Here is a 22,736-nt window from a genome sequence, read left to right as displayed (position 1 = left end):
CCGCAGCTGTGTTAGCAGCATCCCTGACGCGCTGGTGCCCTCGAGCGGTGGATTCATCCGGCTGAACAACCCACAAGCTGTTCCAGCCGAGCTCCATGTCATGACGCGTCATTTCTAGATGACAAGTGATGTCCGACAATTTGGAAGACGTGGGATAGTTTGTAGGTCATCAGATTCGACCTGTGCTGCAGACCTCCTAAGGTGTAAGACTTTCGCATCTGTCCCGGTGAGTGCGTTTATTCCTCCTCATCTAGCATGCACTAAAGGCATTGTCCGGGGCGTCGACTCTCGATTGAGCCCAACTCAGACTCTGGAGAAACTGTTTGATGCTGGCGTCATAGCTGTATACCGATGTAACAGACTCGTGAACGGGGAAAATGTTGCCACAGAATCGGTTATTGCTACTTTTGCTGGCATGTTCTGCCCATGTGAACTAAAGGTGGGGCCACTTATTTTTAGATTGGAACCTCTCGCTTCCCGTCCACTTCAGTGTGGGAACTAGTGGCGTTTTGGCCATAGTGCAGGAGGCTGCAAATCATATGGACGCTGTCGCGCCTGTGGTGAAGATCATTCCCCCAATGAGTGCACAGCTGAAGCTGAAACGTGCTGCCTATGTGGAGGAAAGCATGCGGCTGACTATGGAAACTGCTCGGCAAAAGCTAATGAAATACAGGTGCTCGGGATAATTGACAGGCGACGACGTTCGCGGGGAGAAGCTATTGCAGTCGTCAAGGAAAGAGCCTTTGGATAGGCTGGCCTCACTGCGAGGCAATCTGCTTTACATGAAGCGAACTTGTCTAAACTCATTGAATGAGCGGTAGAAAAAGCAATGACAAAGGCTATGCAACATATTGTCACAAGTGTTACTGAATGTGTTTCCCAAGTGTTTGCTGCGCATATGAGACAGCTGTTGCAAACAGCTGCAACACCAGTCACCAAATCGATTGCTTGTGCTGCAGAACGGGTAGCCAGTTCAGTCCTAGCGCCGAGTACCACGTCGGAACCAACATTTGTTGGGTCCGACGTGAGCTTCTGAAGTTGCTAAACTACTCTGTTAGTAATGCATGGATTCTACAAGAATGGAAGATCGCCAAAATGATTCCGTTACTTAAAAAGCAAGGGGCAGGGTATACAAGCGACAACATCAGACCAATTGCGTTGACATCAAACATAGTGAAACTTATTGAAAGAGTGCTTCTCGGACATATCATAGAGTTTATTGACGAAAATCAATTGTGGAGTCCTTGCCAAATTGGATTTCGATCTGGCTATTCAATATGGCACGCGCATGTAGACGTTGAAAGTCGCATTAACATCGCCAGACAGAAAAAAAAACAATACGCGGCTTTAGTTACCTTAGATATATGTAAAACCTATGACAGCATTGAATATACAATTTTAACAAATCGGTTACAGAGCCATTGCTTTCCAGGCTATATTGTAGCATGGGTGCATTAATTTTTAAAAGACAGGGAATTCTGTTGTTTTCGAAGTGGCTATTCTTCTAGTAAACATAAGCAAACAAGAGGTGTGCGTCAGGGATCGGTACTTTCACCAGTATTATTTAATATTTTACTGAGCAGAATCCCCGTTCACCCAGGTGTCAGTACCTACGTTTATGCTGATGACATTGCCTTTTTTGGTATGGCTAGTGACATATACTCTCTCTTTACGATATTTGCAGTCGTATCTAAGGGAACTGGAAGGCTGCATGGATGGCTTACGCTTAAACCTGAATGCTAATAAGTGTGCTATCCTTGTTTTTCGTGTTAAAGACCCAGTATACATATCGCTTAACTATCATCTCGAAGATATTCCACAAGTAGGGTCACTCAAGTACCTTGGAGTTATTTACAACGGAAATCTTAACTGGCGGCCGCATATTGAATATATTACGACAAAAGGAGCTCGTACAATAGGCATCTTGCGCAAGTTGAGCAATCGAAGAACAGGTATGCGAAGAAAATCCCTCTTGGTGGTATGTAAAATGTACGTTCGTCCGGTGTTAGAATTTGCATGTGTTTTATTCTCAGGTGTTCCATCATACAAGCTTCGGCCGCTAGTTTTGTTAGAACGAGAGGCGCTACGTCTGTGCTTAGGCCTTCCAAAATACGTTGCAAATGCCGTATTATACATGGAAGCAAAAATCCAACCCATTTCATGCCAATGTAACCTTCTCACCGTTCAGACTTTCTTACGGCTATATGAATCACCATTAAAGCGTCCTCAAATAATTTTCATCGCCGATCCAGAGTCATTTTTTCCTGTTCAGTGGCCCAGGTTTCATAGACCACGCATTATATTTGTGCAAACATTACTTAATTGAACCACTAAATGTGCAAATTCGCGATGTGCATCCTAATTAATACGCATTCAAATTACCCAGAGATCAGGTTCGATGACATTTTCCCTAACCACGCGAACTACTCCCTTACGCATCTTAAACGTCATGTTGCAAGACCACCTAAGCACCCTAGAAACAAACATTATCATTGCAACAGATGCCTCACAGTGCGAGGAAAAAGCTGGCATTGGAATATTTTGCCCTGCACTCGACTGGTCTTTTTCTTAAGATTGCCTGATTTTGTGCCTATTTTTCTGGCCGAGTTTTTAGCAGTAATCCTAGCTTTACATAAATTAGACCAAATGATTACAACAGCTGCTATTCTTAGTGACTCCCTTTCTGTATGCTCTTGATGCTCTTGCCTTACCGCTACTAATGAGTCATTCATGCTAAAACTCTTCCACTTACTAGTTCCTGCCCATGTGCAATGTGTTCATTTGATTTGGTTGCCTGGTCATAAAGGTTTGTTTTTTTAATGAAACTGCCGATTCACTGGCAAAGACATCACTATTCAGTCCTGTTATTCCTATTCTGCCAGTGACAGCACAGATCACGGCGGCAAGATTTCGGATGTGATCAATTAGATTAGCCTTATCAATCACACATTTGAATGCTTCTCCAGAGTATAAGCACCTGACATTTCCCTGGTATAGCGAATCCTGTTACACAAGGATGCTTGAGGTCTCCCTCACCAAATTACGCTGCCGCATTCCCTCCCTGAATTACTATTTACACAGGTCGGGTTCGGTTCCCTCCCCCCCCCCCCCTCTATTCATTTTGTAATGAGAAGGAGATTTTCTTCTATCTTGTCGCCGCTTTACTGTGGCAAGAAAAAGATTCTTGGAAATGCCTTTCGAAGAATTGGCCTGGACTTGACGGAACCTGCAATTCTTTCATTCGGGCCGTCCACTTAGGTATTCAGCCACAGGGGTGCTTGCTTCGCTGTCCAAACATTCCTTACAGAATCTTAACGAATGCTCTGCTAAATTCTTTTTCTTTTTTTACTTTTAAATTAATTATTACTCATTCAATATGACCTTCCTGATTTTATTTCAACAATATTAATTTGGAATAATCCGCCCATTTCTTGGCCAATCCCCCATCGTGGGTGATTCACATGCTCTGGGGTTGCCCCCTGGCGCCGGGGGTCAGGACCACCAAGGAAGAGTGGGACCGAGCTCTGCGCAGCTCGGACCTTGAAGCACAGCTCTAGGCTGTCCATCGGGCCCACGACGCAGCGGAGGGCATGGCCTCTCTGTCCCGACGTGGGAGCGGCCCGCTGCGCACTAATCGAGCTCACCGACGGACCTCAAGAAAGTTATTCATCCATCCATCCATCCCCATCGTGGGTAGGAGCCACACGTGGACAGATACCATCAACAACAACAACGAAGCCAGACTGCGCAGGCACGTTAACGTACGTTATCTTGAAAAGCCTCCGTGATTGCTCTGGTTCGTCTAAACATTTCGTCTTCAGAACTAATTAACCTAATTAATGCAACCTAAGCGTGGAAATTAAATGATGATAATCTTCAATGTTCCTTCATTTCCTTTAAAATAACATCTCCGAAAAGAAGGCAAGTATGCCTGAAACTATAATATATATGTGTATATGGACTGTTGAATTTTTGTTATAAATTGACGCCTAAAAAGTGGTGTGTGTGCGTGTGTGTGTGCTGCTGCCTCAACCATTTGTTGTTTCTAGCGATGTGTGTACGAAAATAATTGAGCATTTAATAAGTCCAGAAAACATCACGAAGTCAGTATTTTTCCTCGCGGTTCTAAAATTATGTATTAAAGCACTATATGGCCTCAACCACGGAGGCCTCAACACACGTATGATGTCAAGACCTGGGAGGGAGGTGGGTATCCTGTAAATGACGACCTAGTGGACGTGTTCATTTCGTCTGCTGCTGAAGTTCTGATTGGCTGCGCTGGGGTAGGCGCCCGAAGGACGCAGGCGCCTCCAGCCAATCAGCATTTCAGCAGCAGACGGAATGGACATGTCCACTAGGTGGACATTTACAGAGTACCTCCCCCCTCCCTTCTCCCCTTTGGCTCGTTTTCTCGCTTGCATCATCTACGTTCAGTTTACATGCGCTTAAGCTTGAGATGCACAGTACAGTTGCACTTGTAGATTGGTGTAGTGCGCCTGTTATATATGGTTGCATTAACGGTTAAACTTATCTAATTATGCGGCTTCCGAAGATTTGCGTTAATATCCTGTGATATATTTTGTTGAAGTTGTGCGAGTTAGCGGAAGGTGAGCAATAAACATCCAGCGTTAGCCATTTTTCCGTCAAAGCTACTCATCTTATTTATGCCTAGGTGACGGCACACTTCACTAACCTCGAAAATGTAAGCTAACTTGCAGGCCGTGTTTATTTATTTATTTCTCCTTCTTTTTCCTCCCATTAAATGACTGGCTTCTGAGTAGTAATTTCTCAGCTGGTGAGACGAGTAAGCGCTGAGCTGCTTCATGTACCAGCATTTCAAAGCCCAACCACCACTTATTCTATCACTGGCTACAGGATACGCGTTAACAGCCACAATAGTCAACGACGAGAAGCAATCGAAACATTTCCTGCGTCCCAGCACCGGCTACACACGCGGTTGCCGGGGCTGCCGTCGCTTGAAGCAGACGACGATCAGCGCGCGGAGTGATATTGCGATGTGTAAAAAGAGTGGTAGAAAACAGCGCACATGATTTTCGTTCTCGTGCTGCATGACGCTATTAGAAGTAGTTCGGAAACACTGTCGGCACACTGAGTGTACACACTCTTCAGGATTTTTCATTTTTGCTTACGCAACCTTATAATTAGTTTTTGAGGTGACTACCGCCCTCCTGAAACGAGCGGGCTTGTAGTATTCGTTCTCTCATTTTTTTGAACGGACAGCGCGGAGTGATACAAGGTGTGCAAGGACAAGAAGAGGTGAGAGCGGTAACCGCAGCACTCGATAATCACGTGATATGACGATGTTAGAAATAGTCCGCAGAGAGGGAGGTGGGCGTCGCCGTCAATCGCGCGGCCGAGCTGGCGGGCTTTTTCAGACTGGTTTTGGTTTCGCATGCGTATGTGTGTGCTTGTGTTGGGACGCACAAAAACGGCTTCTTCAGAGGAGCCGCTCTTCTCGCACGAGCTGAGCGGCTCTTTCGGCGTTCGCTCTCACTCGAGTCGTGCCGTGTGCGTAGCGCGTGGGTTCGAGTAACGGTCCATGGATTGCCGGCGCGGCCGCGAACAAGCGGAGAAGCGTGACAGCCTACGTTCGGCCTGAAAAGAAAGAAAGGTAAGCTTGCCTAGCTCTCGCGCGACCAACCGACGCAGGTCACCTGCTGCGTTAATCCCCCCGCTCGCTTTCGCTTTCTTTTGATCGGGGCGCCTTAGCGAAGTTTAACGGAAAACAAGAGAAAGGAACCTCCAACTTTGCGGCGCGGCGCGTTAAACGTTTGTTTCGGGCGGCGTGCGGGAACGTTTGTATGTTTGAATCGAGTCGCCGGTTCTTCTGATTGACAGCGTCGACGAACACGGATCTCTGCTGGAGCTCATCGGGGTGTGCAGCTGTGAGTTTATACAGTGTCTCCTGTCACGCTATCGCCAATTGCCACGGTCCTTGTTGCCCTGTTGTTCGGTGCTCCTCCAAACACCGTCGTAATCGCTGAGACGAGGTCACAGCTGCGTAATATAATCGCCCATTATGATTCTCGGGTGAGTCCACGAACCGCACGTTATATACATTGGCCCCGCGATCTTATCTGGAGCGCAGTGCAATGCTCAGACGCTTCTTACGATAGTGAGCTTGTGCGCGGACACTGCTCTCTTTGTGTGGAAGTTCATTACATGAGCGCTTTGTGGGCAAAATTGGCGCGCGGTTGCTGTGTTAAATTTTATCTCGATGGCCGAATTTTTGTTTCCTGTCCAGTTTTCCTGTTCCTCCTCCTTTTTTAACGGACACCGCTTTTGATTATAGGGAATCGTCCAATCATGTGCGCGGTTTGATCTGCTTATCGAAAAATTTCTTCAAGCAAAGCGTTCTTTCGGGGCCAGAGAGCGTAAGCCACATCTGCAAAAGAACATCTGCTTAGCTAGCGACAGTCCTTTCAATAATAAAGAAAAAATTATGTTGATACTTTGAACTTTCAAGGCACTGCATTAGTATTATGTGCAGCATCGGGTCGTTGAATCCTCGTCTATTTTAAGTGGGTGAGTATAGCTCATCAGGCTACAGCTGTTCAGGGTGGGACCGTTCCCATAATTGATTCAAAGAGATGCCGCCGACTATTACAGAAAGTCTTGGGGCTATTCGCGCCTGCGTGTTAGTGTAGGGATTGCACTGCGGGGTTGATTTATTCATGTAATAATGTCTAATGACATCTCAATTAAGAGCCTGGGCGGCGACGAATAGTCACATCGGCTGCTTCAGCTAACCAGGCGTTACTACAGCTACATATTAACAGGCTTTATTACAAGTCTTTATATATTGTCATGTTTTACTACATATATTGACTGATTGTCTATCTCTATACATCAAAGACGCCCGGTTCCAGCTCTTCCCTGCATTTACATTTATCGCATTTTAGCCCATTTGATTTCGAGCTTAACTTTCGTATTTGAAACCTCTACCACTATATTGTACCATTGCCTATGAGATGGAGCGCTAAAGAGCACCACGCCACCTGGTGGCGTTTGACGGCGCTTTTGGCATGCACTAAAGGCTGACTGAAGATCAAACTAACTCGAGCTCTGTTAGGAAATCACCCTTCTGCAATACCGAAATGCCACTCTTATCGGGAAAGAAGGTTTCATAGGTCAGAACAAAGTCCTCACCGTTAGCCTATTTTTATGTCCACTGTAGGACGAAGGCCTCCCCCAGCGACCTCCAATTACTCCTGTCTTGCGCTGGCTGGTTCTAACTTGGGTCTGCAGATTTCCTGATTTCATCACCCTACCTAATTTTCTGGCGTCCTCGACTGGGCTTCCGTTCCCTTGGCACCCGTTCTTTAACTCCTAATTAAATTATGGGGTTTTACCTTCCAAAACCACTTTCTGATTATGAGGCACGCCGTAGTGGAGGACTCCGGAAATTTCAACCACCCTGGGGTTTTTTAACGTGCACCTAAATCTAAGTACACGGGTACGTATTCGCATTTCGCCTCCATCGAAATGCGGCCGCCGTGGCCAGGATTCGATCCCGCGACCTCGTGCTCAGGAGCCCAACACCATAGCCACTGAGCAACCACGGCGGGTCATTCTTTAAATGTAATGGTCCAACGGTTATCTACCATAAATATTACGTGGTTCGCCCAGCTCTATTTCTTTCTCTTAATGTCAGGGAAAAAATTATTTCGCGGAGAAGGGTTCATTACTCGTTTAGAAAAGAAGGATAAATTTTCCCTTTTCTTCAGCCTCCCCTTCACACGCGTATAGAAATTTTGTAAGTATGGTGCCGGAACACTATTGCCGCTAACGTCAGTGTGCCGTCATTCATCTATGTGATTGTATGAACGCCGTCAAAACCACTGACGTCACGGCAATCGCCGAATGCAGGAACTTCAAGGCGGCGTCGCCAGCTGTCGTTCCCTATTGCATCTTTTCTGTCTTGCTAAGCCTTTTCCCAAAAGTGGCTATTGTATAAGTGTAATTTGCTAACACACCTTAATATTCCTGCTTGTCGTTTGACACAACCTATACCGTCAAATCAATATTTCTCCGATTTTCATATTCAAACACTTCTAAAACGCAGAGATGTTCTTATTCGACAACAGGTGGAGCGATTTGACTCAAACTTGTTTAATTTGAGAGAGAAAGCTAAATTATAGAAACTGTAAGACTTAATCATGACTTACGGAATGGAAGGTTCAAAAGAAATTGCCGCAAATCGGTAGAAGATAAAAAAAATAGAAGCACGAAGCTTACAAATTCGTAACATGGCGCCAAAAACAGCGTCATTAAAGGCTGTATGCACCTGGCACACATCAAAGGTTGCGGGTGCGCTCCGCTATTTTGAAATGCAGCCATTTTAAACAAGTACGATGACAGACTGGTGAGGGGAAATTACTGAGGCTGCACACGCACACGCACAATCTGTCACGTGTGTCAGTGTTCCGTCAGATGCGCTGACGGATAAAGAAATTATAGTCATCTCGTTGGGCGTTAACATTTTTTTTTACAACTTTTGCCTGTGGAACATGCGTGGGCTTTGTATCAGCCTTCTGACTGCGCATGTGCGGACTTCTCCTTCATGGACAACCTTTAATTAAATTTCAGTCGTAAGTGAGCGTCTGTCCTGTCGCACTCCGTTTCTTCCCTCCCATGTTTCCGCTCGACGACACCACGTGATGCACCGACTGGTCCAACACTCTACACTTCTGGAGATATAGTTCTATAAACGGCATCCTTTATAGTATAAAGCGGAGTAGTTTTGTGTATTAATTTATACTTCGCGTTAATTTGTTACAATGCTTACAAGGGTTTTGAAGAAAGTCCTCACAGATTAGTGGTAAATTTCAGGGCGTCCTATATGATGCATCGATTTTATCCACATTAGATATGTTATTAGGTACAGTTTACATAACTGTGGTATCGTTTTTTTTTTCTGAGTTACAAATTTGTAAACTTATGTTTACGTTTTCTGGATCTTAGCAATCTTCAAGGGTTTTTCCACGAGGAATTGGTGGTACAAATTGAAAAAAAAGAATGTGACTTCTATTAAATGTAACACACCTCATGAAGTTATGGACGTGCCGTGTTATATGTTTCGGCATTTTATACAAACAAGAAAACCTCGACGCGATTCCATATGTGCGATTGGAAAATGAAACTCATAGTCGCCCGTGACTTGCGACCTTTGCGTGTGTAGTTCTAGCCTGAAGAACAAATAAGAGAGATACAGAGGGTGCTTGTCAGGACGATCCAGGACAAACGCCTCGTAAATGTCAATCGCTTCGTCATTTTAGACAAGTATCACGTGACATAGCATCGCTGCGCGGCTCCAGTCACACCGCGCGATATCGCTCGAATTCGTTTGCGCCACCGAAACAGTGCAGTCACGCAACGCGTTTTCTTTTTCTGGCACGTCGCCGTCTTTTTTCTTTAATTTCGCAACCAATGAAGGGAAATAAAAAAAGAAGGAAAGAAGAGCGGAATGAAGGAAATAAATACATAAATAAGGAAATAAATATACCGCCCCCTTCTCCCCTCCTCTGTATATGCGTGCTCGGATGTGTATGCAATATGTGGAACTTCTCTTTGCTGTAGAAATTTATTGAGTGACTGATCGATTGTTGACAGATGGGGCTTAGCGTCCCCAAGCAACGTCGTCTGTGGGACGCCGTAGCACCGGTCCGTGACGTAGTTGTCCGAACGCTTAGCACGAGGTCGCGGGTTCCAATCCCAGCCGCAGGGGACCGCATTTCTGTGGGTGCGAAATGCAGGCACGCTCGCGTGACTTAGCTTATGGGGGGGCACGCTAACAGGACTGCCCGGGATCGGAATTAATTTGGAGTACTCGACTGCAGCTTCCCCCGTCAGTCAAAACCCAATTCGCAGTTTGGGGGCCTCAGGAAACCGGCGTAATATAATATAACAGCGTCTGAATCAGAGCCTCTTGGTAAATGCGTATAGGCTATGTAAGTCCTGCAGTGTATGTTTTTTTTTGCTGCTTTCTCCTTTCCTCTCTCTCTTCATCTTTTTCTCCCCACACCCCCTTTCCCCGTGCAGTGCTGTTGAGGTGTCCTCCTGTTAGAGACAGTTACGGCACTGCACTTATCTCTTCCATTCTCTCTAAAATCACTTCACACACACACGCGTAAAAAATACGCTGATGATGATGATGATGATGATGATGATGATGATGATGGTGGTGGTGGTGGTGGTGGTGGTGGTGGTGGTGGTGATAATGATGATGGTGGCGGTGGGCAATATACACGAGGCTCGCATCTTTCCCGGTGGGCCTCGTATTTTCGTGTGATCTCCCGTGTTTTGTCTCACGGTTACAGTCTATACCCCGTACGTTAATACCGGTCGTATGCAATGATTGTGCATACCCGCCGTGGTTGCTCAGTGGCTATGGTGTTGGGCTGCTGAGTACGAGGTCGCGGAATCGAATCCCGGCCACGGCGGCCGCATTTCGATGGGGGCGAAATGCGAAAACACCCGTGTGCTTAGATTTAGGTGCACGTTAAAGAACCCCAGGTGGTCTAAATTCCCGGAGTCCTCCACTACGGTGTGCCTCAAAATCAGAAAGTGGTTTTGGCACGCAAAGCCCCTTAATTTTTTAATGATTGTGCACGTTTCTTTCCAGGAATAGCGTGCACCGAGCACAATGTGTAATCTCATGCGGTATTCATGTACTCATGCGAACCTGTTTGTGTCTACAAGCGTTTTTTTTACACAATGATTTGTTATATTTTTTACCAGTATTATATCACAATAGCAACTGATTTAAGGCCGTACAATTGATACACCTGACTTCTGTACACTGTTCGGTTTATTTCTGTTGAGTGCTGTATTTGTCATGCCCTTTGTCTACCAGTACTCGGGGGTGCAGACCTTGTTAAGCCTGGTAGATGGCGTTTTTTGTCTGTACCCACCAAGTGTCTTTGATACTGAAGTGATTGATTGATTGATTGATTGATTGATTGATTGATTGATTGATTGATTGATTGATTGATTGATTGATTGACAAGTTGTCGCGGTCACGACTTGGTAATGCCTGCCGTATTTCATACGAGTATCGGTCAGTGCATTTCGCGCGTTCGATATACCGAATTATTCGTTTTATCCGGTTTAGTTATACACGGATTCGACTGTATATACTTCTGAGAAGTCAGCCTTGCGCTTCGAACCTAATGTATGGCATCGACGCATCATTGACCTCTTGTGCGGTTCTCTCGAGATCTGCACGTTTTGGACTGCATTGCAAAGAAGCGCTCTTCCGGGCGTTCGTATAAGGTTCGTTTACACGATTTCATCGCGAGTGGATCGAGTAACAAGTCGAACTGGCCCAGCTGATTCGACTGTGTTTCACGTGCATCATGGTAGGATAGTTGGGCAAGTCAACGCACTCCTTCTAGGCGGGTTCACCGAAGTCGCATCGGCGCTCGATTAGCCGGATTTTGGCCGGCTAACCAGGCTCGGCCCGACTTCGTCTGGCTCATGTGGCCGCTTACACTATAATAAACATACCAGGCTTTCTAAGCGGTTAAAATTTCGTGGAAGCTAGCCTGTGATAACTTTTAATTTCGCATTCCGTCGACGCTTCAATGTGCCATCCGTCTCCCGTCTGTCTTTCTCTCGCAATCTTTGTCGCAGTAACCTGGTATTCGGTCGCGCATGTTCGCATATTTTTTCTAGCGCATCACGCGCTTCAAGCCGCAGTGATCAAGCTTACAAAGTTCTGCTGATTCTTGCCCGAATTATGAAATATCGTAATTCACCGCCTTGTAATTATTATCACTGAAAGAACTGACTTTTCCGAAATTCTCCCGCTTTCAGATTCAGATTCATCCGCTTTGCTATATTGGCTCTATTGGTCTATTGCTCTCCCTGCCTTTCTAATTTCGCAAGAATTCCACCCTCTTTCATTTATTGTTGTGGTTGAGTGTTTCCTTATTCTTTTCTTTTTGAACTTGCTTGCACCACTTATTGCACATAAGTAAAATTTTGTTATAACGAAGTTTGAGAGGCAGCCAGAATTCGTTATATCCGTTCCTTCGTTATACCCATTATTGCATGCATACTGCGGTATCAATCTCTATGAGAATTTCAAAGGGAATACCAATTACTTCGCTATATCCCGTTTAGTTATGACGAAGGTTGACTGTATGCCATGTTTCTCTTGTTGTTGTTCTGTACTTTTATAATTGACTTGTACCACGTACACACACATATATATGCAGCGAATTCGAGTAACAGGGAAAGAAAATCAAGAGTAACATGCGGTATCGTATACATCGGGTACGCTGACAGGACGACAGAATGAGTTCTTATTAGCGGAGAGCGATCGATACAGAAGGCGGTGCCAGCACGAGCACGCGCGAAGAGACAGTGTTCGAGCAGAATACGGCAGATAAGAGAGAGAGAGAGAGAGAAAAGAAAAATGGAGATGGGCAGACAGACGAAGGGGGGAATAAAAAAGAACAAAGAAAGTCACCGGTCCCACCAAACGGATGGGTACATTGCGTGACCACCCGCAGCAATGACCGGTACGCATATACCAGCCTGCAGCACGCGGTGCCTGTCGACTCGTGTCAGCCGCGTCGCGATGCGTGCGTGTCAGGCGCGGCCGGGTGCGCGGCAGGCACACAAGGTTTGTTACCAACCCGAGCATCGTATACGTATATGTATGCATACGCGTCTATGATACGCCATTTTCTATTTGCGCAGTCAACTTGAGGAATAGTAAATGCACGGGCAATAGCCTCCACCTCCCTTGCCGAAAAATGAGAGACAGAAAAAATAAGCGAGATGAGAACGAAGATGAACCGTGCTCCGGCGGGTCATTTTGCGGACGCCCCCCCGCCTGATCGATGTAATCACCAATTTTTTCGCGGAACTGGCTGTTGCTGCGTTTAACGTTTTTTGATGCTGACGGTTTTCTTTTTCTTTCTCTTTTTTTTTGCCTGCGCTATTCCGTATACCCCACTTTCCGTGAAAAAGAAAAAGATCGAAAGACACAGAACTTTGCGGAACTTTCGGCTATAATGCATGCAGCTGAAACAGCGAGAACAAGTTGAAGCGAAGGAACCTGTACTGTGATTAAAGCTAGGCGTTTGCTCGATTACGGCAGTTATAGCGCCGCACACATGTCAAAGAGGCATGTTGCACTCACTGTATTGGGAAGCGCACCAAGCCTTAGTGCGCCAGACTTGGGTCTATCGATCGAAGAGTAGAAGTTCGGCGAATTCACGTGAACGGCTAGCAAGTCGCATTAAAAGGGGTGTCTATGCGCGTGCTCTCCTCCCGATAAAGAGAAGATATTTGAATGAGCTTTCGGTACACCCGCCACACTTGCCGAGAAAAAAGAAATCTAGCACTGGGAGGTGTAGGGGGAGGGTGGAGGTTGTGAAACATACTGTATAAAAAAGGAAATGACAACCATTCCGCTCTGTGAAGATGGAGTGGCAGCGAAAGCTGACGACAGTCAAAGCTCTCAAACGAAAAGCAAAGTGTCCTCGCCGCCATTCCATCTTCGCAGAGTGGGATGGTTGTTTAAAATTTAAATTGCGATTTATTTTTACGTTCGCACAAAATAGCGAGTACTGCGAGAAAACTATACGACATTACGTTTTACGGAGATCTTATTTATCGCCAAATTATTGCGACAGCCACGCCAAAGGTGGTATGCCATGAAAAGTACGCCATCAACACGTCAAACTTCCCAGCTCGCGGAGGCCGTGTGGCCGTCAACAAGCTGACCCAGGCTTGGCAATCGTAGCGCCAGCTTCCACCGTGCCAATCCCATTTTTCTATTGGGCGTCGCGGTTCTATACGTAATGGGATAGCTAAATGTGGAACCAGAGCCGCGAAAATCGAAGTACAGCTAGGTAACTCTCCACGGCCGCTGGATTGAAAAAAAAAAGAACAGAAAAGGATCTGCCTGTTGCGTGCATCGAAAACGCTCTCATCCGCCGCGGCGCCACCAGTCGGGGACCGTTGTCCGCAAAAGATAGTTTAGGCTTATCGCAATTCCTTTAATGCAGTGACGAATTACACGGGCGTTCGATGCGCAGAAACGCCGCCGTCGCCGTGCTGTCCCACTGGACGGCGCATGCGCGGCTCGTGCGCAGAGGGTTTGGCGGCCTCCTCCAGCGACGCGCAGCGCCCGTTTGGCGTGCACCAAGGACGAAGGACGGCGTCGACGCACTGTCAACGCTGTATACGCTTAATCGCATCCCACTCTAGCTTCGGCGGTGGAGCCAAGCAGCGTTCTCCTCCCCGCGGTTGACGTGAGCGTTGTTTGCGCGCCGCTATAAGTGCTATCGCGTTCCTGCCGACCTGTGGTGTGTATACGCGCACTGCTTTGAGCGGCACGCTTGCAGTAAACGTGAAGCTGACGTCACGTGATGTTGCACTGGGCACGATGAGTATACATATCGCCGACGGTTTCCCGTCGGTCTCATCTCGTGCACTGTCGACCAGGCGGCGCCACCGGCGGCCCTTCGCCACCTGAGCGTCGTGAGACGCCTGGTATCTGCCAGGGTGATGTTCCTTGGTTGTATACCCACGCAGCAGAAGTTTCCCGGGGAACGCCGCGTCGCGCCAACACGTCACGCCCGCGTATGGTTGGAACCATAGAGTTTCCTACAAAAATTTTTTGTAGGAAACTCTATGGTTGAAACACCGGGCTAGAAGTCCAAGGGCAACGCTGTGCCTTGCTATATCGCTGTCAATACATCGCGCTTTGCGTGAAACTAAGTTTGTTTCATCTCCGTTTTCTGACATGCTGAGAGCAGATATATAATTCAAAAAACGAGGTACTGCTAAAAGTCTTAGTCTAAAGAGATGTTACAAGACGCCTTTGAGTGCCCAGGGTGAGCCGTACGTGTCGTTATGGAGCGGTCGAACTCGATCCGCTTGGACCTATGTCACCAATTTCGCCAGTATATATGGTCACGCAAATCTGAAAGCATTCCCGCGAGTTATCGATCGATGATATATATACGGCCCTTGTTTCGTGGACACCTTCACGTATATATAATTGAATGAGTTCGAAGCCAGTTCTGCGTGTTAGTTAGCGCTTTCTGTTATTCGTGGCGCTTGTTCCGCGCCTCGCTAACATATGTAGTTCGTCGTCAGCTTGACGCTAGGCCTAACTTTTGTTCTCGCGAGATCGAAGCAGCACTGTCCCCGGCTTTCCCTTCTTAATTATTCATGACCCATTTCATCAGAGAGGGTGTGGGAGGCGCTGAACATCGCGTGCGTTATGCCGCAGACGTACACTATATGTGCACGGTTCCGCTTTGCACCGGATTCTGCGTATTGATTGTGGTGACTGTCATTTCACGTTGATGGCAGCATCGATCGTTAAGCACTCATTGCTGCCGTGGTGACGCGAGAGTGAAGGTGTCGCCGTCTGGCAGAAACTTTGATGCGAACACTGAGCACACTATCCGCGGAAAAGGAAGAAAGCCTCATGAATATTCAAGCGGCGATTATAATTTTCCAGCGACGACTTGTGCACTGCCTGGTACGAGTCCTTTTGTGGGTGCGTCTCGGTTGACTTCATGCTCGGGAGTTGTCGTTCCCGGAAGACTTTTCCGCTGAACTGCAGGTTTTCTTTTTTTCTTTCAGGAAACTTACAAAAAGCCGTTTGGTGCACCCTAACGTAGCGCTGCATGTGGTGCGTAACGTTCAGCGTGTAATAAGTTGTTCTCATGGGCAGGCTAAAAGAGATACGGTGACATGATGTAGCACGGAGAATCGAATAGCTCAACGTGAGATGTGCGATATTTGACGTTCTCGGGTTAACTATAGCATGGTCAGAATTAAATTCACGGCGCATACTATAGACGAGGACAATTAACACAACGACAGGACGGACCAGCTGGAACCAAATTTCTGCTGGAACAAATTTCTTCTACTTCGAGTTTCTTCCTCTAGCATCTCGTCTAGTCTGCGCCGTTAATTGCTTCACTTGTGACCCTCCGACTAGCTCAAACCAAGATTTAGCCACAATTGACCGCCGGAACGAGATAAGTGAATCGCTGTCGTTCTCATGACGTGCTCAGTGCAGCACTGGCTCATTCTCAGCGTTGTTCTCACAAATACAACTCTGTGTGCGCGCAACCTGAGAACAACCTCAACCTAGCTTAGACACAAACCCTGGGCCCTACGTGCGTGAAGCTAATCCTGGATCTCGCACAGCTCCGAGCTGGATGCCTCAGGACAGAAAAAAAAATACCGGTGCACATATTCGCAGCAGCTGGATGAGGCATGTGTCTGTTTTCAGGAAATGTCCGGACATAACTCGGCATATGTCGTAGTCGAATGCCGAGTTGTTCACTCAGCAATACTCGAAGGAAACGTCCACCTTCCGCGGACATCCAATGCGGATGTAAGCATTAACTGGTCACTGATTCAGATATATACGCAATAGACGTTTAGAGTACTGGTGTAAAAAATTGGCAGTGGCTTAGCTCGGCTATGCCAGGATACGCGTAGCGAAAGCTAAGGTATAGCATGGTTAGCCTTGGTTAATCTTTATTGCAAGTCCAAGTTAGTCTGGTTGTCTAGCTATGTTGCGGCGTTTAGCAGTCGTTCAGCGCGCTGTTCGTCTGTTTCCTGGGCGATTCGTTTGCTCTTCATCTCGTTCCGATGTCGATTCCAGGCCTCCTTCGGCTTATCAGAATTGTCGCCGTCCATGCTGCCGCCTCAACTGTGGTTGCGGCGCACGCGAGCTCTCCTTTTCAATCCTCCGACATATCAGGCATGCGACGCAGCTGGCGAAGCGAGCGGAGGCGAGTGCAACGACGAGGAATGCGGTGTGACGTCATACCAAACGGAGACGGCGGAAAGGTGCGGCGCTGCGCAGCGGCGGAACACCTGTGGCTCGGTGCTACTAGTGTTGTATGCGCAGTAGTGACTAGGGAGTGAGAGAGAGAGCGAGCGAGAGAGAAAAGAAATGGCTGTGGCTTAGCTAAGGTTAAGCCCAGGATGCGAAGCATACTAGCCTTTATTTTAGTTGTTGAACCACTGTTTAGACTGGTGAACTGCTGTTGCTTGGCTATATTTGGTTCGGCTAGACGAAGAAACAACTCATGCGTTACTCTGCTTCGCCTTCAAGAGTGGAACGCGACAGCGTTCCCGTCGACCCGCCAAGGGGTGTAAGACAATGGGCTACGGCGCAGCGACTACGCGCTCCGCATTGGACGCGGTGAGCGTCGAGCAACGCAGCGTTCGGCGTGGCAACGAAATGTGCGCCTGAGCAAGCGACGCACGCCTGAGCCTTAGAAACAGCTCGTTTCTAAGGCAACACCGCATTCACTAGAGGCGCTTTTGTACCGCTTTGAAGCATCGTACTCGTGGCTCAGTGGTAGCGTCTCCGTCTCACACTCCGGAGACCCTGGTTCGATTCCCACCCAGCCCATCTTGCAAGAGTTGAGCCAAAGCCACCTAGAAACAAGCGCAGCTGCTTATATACCGCCGCGACGCCGCGAGCGACGGCGCGAGTTGGAGCCCCGTTTCTCCTCTGTCGTGACGTCACGGTGTCACGTGGTCAGCCTTGAAGGCGACGCCGCGAGCGACGGCGCGAGTTGGAGCCCCGTTTCTCCTCTGTCGTGACGTCACGGTGTCACGTGGTATTGAAGGCGACACCGCCGCGCCTGAGGAGCTGGGTTGAGCTCTAGTAATATGCTTCGCATAATATCTGCGGCGAGGCGCGCGTTGCGACGTCATGCGCCTCCTCGGAGCGCCGCCACGGCGAAATCGCAAGTTCGCGGCCAGTGAAGCTTTCGCTTTAAAAGAAAAAGGCTGGAGATCGATGGAGCCGGAGTCTTTACAGGCATAGCTAACTGTGCATTATGGACATATAGGTTCTAATGAAGACATAAAAGGCCGACGAGAGATAGGCGAAATGCTATATAGGCTGCAACAGATGTAATAAAACCTGATTAGCTCAAGCAGGTTCGGTGACTATTTGTCGCCGCCCCATGACATACCAATAAATGACATGCCTGTAAATATCGCCGTTATCATCAGGTGATAATGGTGGGTTCACGGATCAGGTCACATATTGGATCGGAGGAACTAAGCGATTGGAAACACTCTGAACTGCGGCACAAAAAAAAACGCTACAGCAAGAGACTGTTTGCTGTTCTAGATGCCATCGTCATCATCGTCTTATACCGTCACATATCGTAAGCCTATGCGAAAACTTCTGTCATGTTATGCTGGCCCTTGCCGCATGATCGCATCGTATACGCAAAGTTACTAACGCGACCTATGAGATCGCTCCGCTGACTCCGAGATCTCCGTTTGGTTGCATCAGGATTGACAGCCTTAAGCGTACAGCGCCTACGCGATACTATCACCACATTTAAAAGCTCGTTCTTGCCCATCAGTACTGCCCATGAGCGCGCTTCACAAAAATTTAGGCAGTTACTGACAGCCTGCTTCCAGAACTAATTACTTTACTCACCTTTCCGCCACGCATTACGTTCGCTTTGCTTAATGCACATACCATTTGCGCGACTGCTATGTTTATAATATTTCTTTTTTATTTGTTTCATGGCTACTGTGGTTACTAATGTACACACTCCCTCCTTACCTAGTACTCTGCAAATAGCCTTTAAGGAACAATGAATGATGGTGCTGCTGCTAATGATGATACTGTCCATGTCTCGCGCTTGCAACCGTACCGCTCTCAACCCGAGCTCTATAATTGCACCAGAGGACGCTAGCTGCTGCTTTCGCCGGCGGGGAGGCCACGCGCTGTTGTGATTTGTGGCACGCTAACGATTCGGTGGTCGGTGCTATAGCGACGAGCGTTAACTAAGCGCTCAATAATATTTCGTTTGGGTAAATACTTAATGCCGGAGTTTATTTATTTACTTTAAATATTCGTTGCACCGTCCTGCGCACTGGGCGGGCCGAGCTGAATTCGAACAGTGCGTCACTCGCCGTTTCTACAATGAGGTATAGTTCGGGAATTTCGTTCCTTGTTATGCGGAACTTACACGGGGTGATCATTTTAAAAATTTCCGGAAAGCTTTTAAAAATCACCTGTGGCAGATAGCGTAATTCTTATCCTTGAGTGGGATTACTCGAAGAGGCCGACATTACTAGCCCGAGAAATTAAGCTGTAGTTGCCGCTTCCTGGCAGCCGCAGCTTATGCAACCGCAATCTTTACGAGAAAATGCTTGCTGCAAACGCTATGCGCGAAGGCGAGCGCCCTGCCTCTCTTCTTTTGTCTCTGCACGGCAGGCGCCGCCGCTGCCGCGGAGGCGAGCGCCATCTCGTGGTGCTGCGAGGAACCCAGCGGCAGACGCGGCGCGCGCTTTCCGCTGCAACTGCTTGAGTTTTTGGCTACGGAGACGAAGAAATTCCGGGATCCTAGTCGTATACGGCCTCGGTGTAAAAAAAGCCGCGCAAAAGATGTTGATATTCCGGTAAGGTATAGTCAAGGTAACGTTTATCTCACGATCATTCCCGATTACGTTTTAAAGCAAATTCTTAGTGACGGGCCCCATAAACGCTGCGTTGCAGCATCATGGCGTCAACTTTCACCGCTGCTGCAGCACAAACTTCCAACCCGGGGCCGGTATAACGCGACGGGAGATTCACAACATAACGAGTTACTGGTGAAATAAAAAAAATAAAAGAACTGTGCATCTAAGTTGCATATTTGAATAAAATATACGCAAGGCGACTTTTTGAGTTACCGCATAAACGTTTTCTCGTATATTTGTATTACAATCCGATGCAATCATGTCTGGAAGTTGTGTGTAAGTCGTGCTTTACGTATTTTCTGACAGATGTTACATTGAGAAATTTGATTATAGTTTCTGCCTAACATTGGTGTCGCACGTACACTGGGTCGATCCGGATCAGATTTCTTGATCGCGATCAGCAATGGTCACTACTTCGCGGTTTAACGATCCTGGATCGAGTTATCATCGTCTGCTGATCTTCTGCAACTCTCAGAACTGCACATTGTCTTGGCTACAAATGCAGATTTCAAAAATGTCGATAAATTTGGACAATATTTCAATTTTACAGCTTACAATTGTCGATGAGAAGGTTCTTAAACATCATATGTTGAGCTGCCTACACTTCTTGTTTTTAGCGTTTTCAGAATACTGCGCTTAGAGGGTGCAGACGTCAGGCTTGCGATTGCGATCGCTACCAGAAGTACACGTGTGACAGCGGTATAACCGGGAAAACACGGGGAAGGCTGGAGGTGGAAATTCAAGACAGCGAGCAAAAGGAGAGCAAGGTAAAAGCCGGAGCCAACGTTTCGACAAGTGTGCTTGCCTTTTTCAAGGCGACATAAAAGGTAAAAGCGGGAGCCAACATTTCGACAAGTGGACTTGTCTTTTTCAAATCGACGTCTGTCGTCTTGAAAAAGACAAGTCCACTTGTCGAAACTGGGGCTCCCACTTTTACCTTGTTCTCGTTTCGCTCACCCGTATAACATAATTATGTCTTCACCTATATTCGAATTTTACATTATGATCATGTATTACTACGTTTCGAAGCAAGTTCGGGGCTCCGACACACGTTGCGTTGCACTTAAATTTGACATCGACCACAATGTCGCGCACTTGACTTCACCGGCGCCCGAAAACCATTGCAAAACTTCCCTCAGCACCTTCGCAGTGTAGAAAGCATTGGGAAACGTGACATTACACTGACGCGTCCCGGCGTTGGACGTGAGCTTTAATAATTTGAACTTTGACCTCTATTTTATCTTCTAATAATCAGGGTGTACTGCGTGTTACCGCGAAGTTAAGGAGGAGGAAAGAACTTTATTGGGTCCTGAGGAACCCCTTCCCACCCACTCTTGGTTTACACTATCGATGTAAACTGCTTAATTGTTTTTTTTCCTTTAGTGCCCTTTAACGCCAACTACAGAATATCACCAAAACCGATTTTGCTCTCCGATATCACTGCAGTCTTCTCTTCTCGGCGTTATACAACACGTCAGCTGAGCAGGTTAATCTTTCGTTATCCTCTGTGTGTGTCAGCCCCGTATAGATAAGCAGGGGAAGAACACAGTGATCATATGTTTTTGTTTCGCGTGATAACCTGTCTATAGATATGCACATCGCAAAAAGTTTGCTGCTGATGCGGGTTAATTCTTATTCGGTTTCAGCGGCATCGATAGACGCTCTAGTGGAGAGAGAGAGAGAAAGAAAGCAAGGAGAGAAAAGGCAGGGAGGTCAACCAGACGAGCGTCCAATTTGCTACTCTGCACTGAAAGCAAGGGAAAGGGGGAATAGAAAGAGGAAAAGAGGAAGCGAGCAATCACCGTGTGGACGCGGGATGATGCACAGGACTATGTATATATGGTCACAGATGCCGGTGCACTTAAGAAACTGCACTAGAGTGTGCTAATGGCTTTTTTTTTTGCGCGCCGGATACGGTTGTGGCCACGGTCCCACTATCTCTGACCCAGAAAGGGGTCGGAAGTCCAGCCGATTCGAATGAAATGGTCTGAAGAGAGATAAGCGTTTTCAGCCGTACCGAGAACAGGTTCACTCGATAGTTTTCTTCGCACCCACAGGAGTCGATCGAACATCGGATTATCGGCCGTTGCAATGGGGATTTCGGCGAAAACTATCGGGACTGAAAACATCCAAGTGTGAGCCCAGTGCATGCGCTACCGCATTTAGGTGGAATACTCTCCGACTGGGTGGTCATATCGCGGCACTGGGTTAGGAGGGGAGGGAGTGTGGGGGGACTCAAGCGGATGTGCTCCACTTTCACAGACTTCCGGTTCTCTGTAGCGTACCAAGTCGTTGCCATCAAGGAAGCTCCCTTCGCAACCAGTGACGCCCGAGAAACACAGTTCCCCAGCCCCTCCGCCGCAGCGCAGAGCTAGAGCGCTCAGAAACCGTAAACAGACGGCTGTCATTCATCGCTCGACATTAACGCCAGGTCGCCGATATGGGTGTGTACCCGACGGCGACGTGGTGACAGACACGGACCACGCATGCTTGCTGTTTTTTGGGCAGGCGTAATATTTTGCCCTTCGGGTGCCCCCACGTCTTAGACTCGCGCGCCTATAGAGGCGGTACGCTTTGTGTAACACTATACACGCCTCGAGATTGCTGTGCATCGTTGCCGAAGGCACGGCCTCCGAGATTGCAACGGCGCTGGCCAATCTCGGAGGCCGTGTTAACGGCACAGCGTTCTGTCTTCAAAACGACTCTGCCAGTTCATAAAATGCGTCATTTCCAGCATAATATTTCGTTACAAAGGCAGCAATTCGTGATGACTATGCATGCGCGCACAAAGGCATTGGCTTTCGTGAGTTTCGAAACGTGATATCGCTCCGAAATTTAGAAATATATTTCAAGCTTAAGGTGTAACTCTGCAAGAACGTCTGAAGCCACAAGAACGAATATTAGACAAATCCATGCGCTATGTAACCATGGGCCCATAGCTGAGTGGTCGCAACGCCAGATATTTTTTTGCAGGGAACTCTGTGAGAGATGCAGACCATGCGCGCTTGCTTTCTTGGCAGGCGCCACATTTGATCGTGGTACAACGCTTCTGCAATGCACTGTATGGCTTCGCCCCGATCTTTTTTCTTCTTTTCGTTGGCGTGTATGCGTCGTGAGGGCGCGAACAAAGCCCCGACAGAATCCGTCTTTGAAGCCGCTTATCTGTCACTTCTTTCGTGTGCGTCTCTCATGTTTATGCCTCGCTCTTGGGGTTAGTTCTGTGC

At 47.5% G+C, this 22,736-nt stretch overlaps 1 protein-coding gene across 1 annotated transcript in view; it reads left to right on the top strand.

The window, feature by feature from the left end:
• Positions 1-3,322: 3,322 nt before the first annotated feature.
• LOC142564346 (uncharacterized) overlaps positions 3,323-22,736 on the top strand; it is a 77,932-nt gene continuing 58,518 nt past the window's right edge. Inside the window, exon 1 of the mRNA XM_075675318.1 lies at positions 3,323-5,632. The gene's annotated coding sequence lies outside the window, so the exon portion shown is untranslated. The remainder of the gene's footprint in view (positions 5,633-22,736) is intronic.

This window comes from Dermacentor variabilis, chromosome 11 (assembly GCF_050947875.1).
Source record: "Dermacentor variabilis isolate Ectoservices chromosome 11, ASM5094787v1, whole genome shotgun sequence".
Classification (NCBI taxonomy): Eukaryota; Metazoa; Arthropoda; class Arachnida; order Ixodida; family Ixodidae; genus Dermacentor; species Dermacentor variabilis.
The sequence above is the reverse complement of the archived record's forward strand: the minus strand, read 5'-3'. Positions and strand labels throughout refer to the sequence as shown.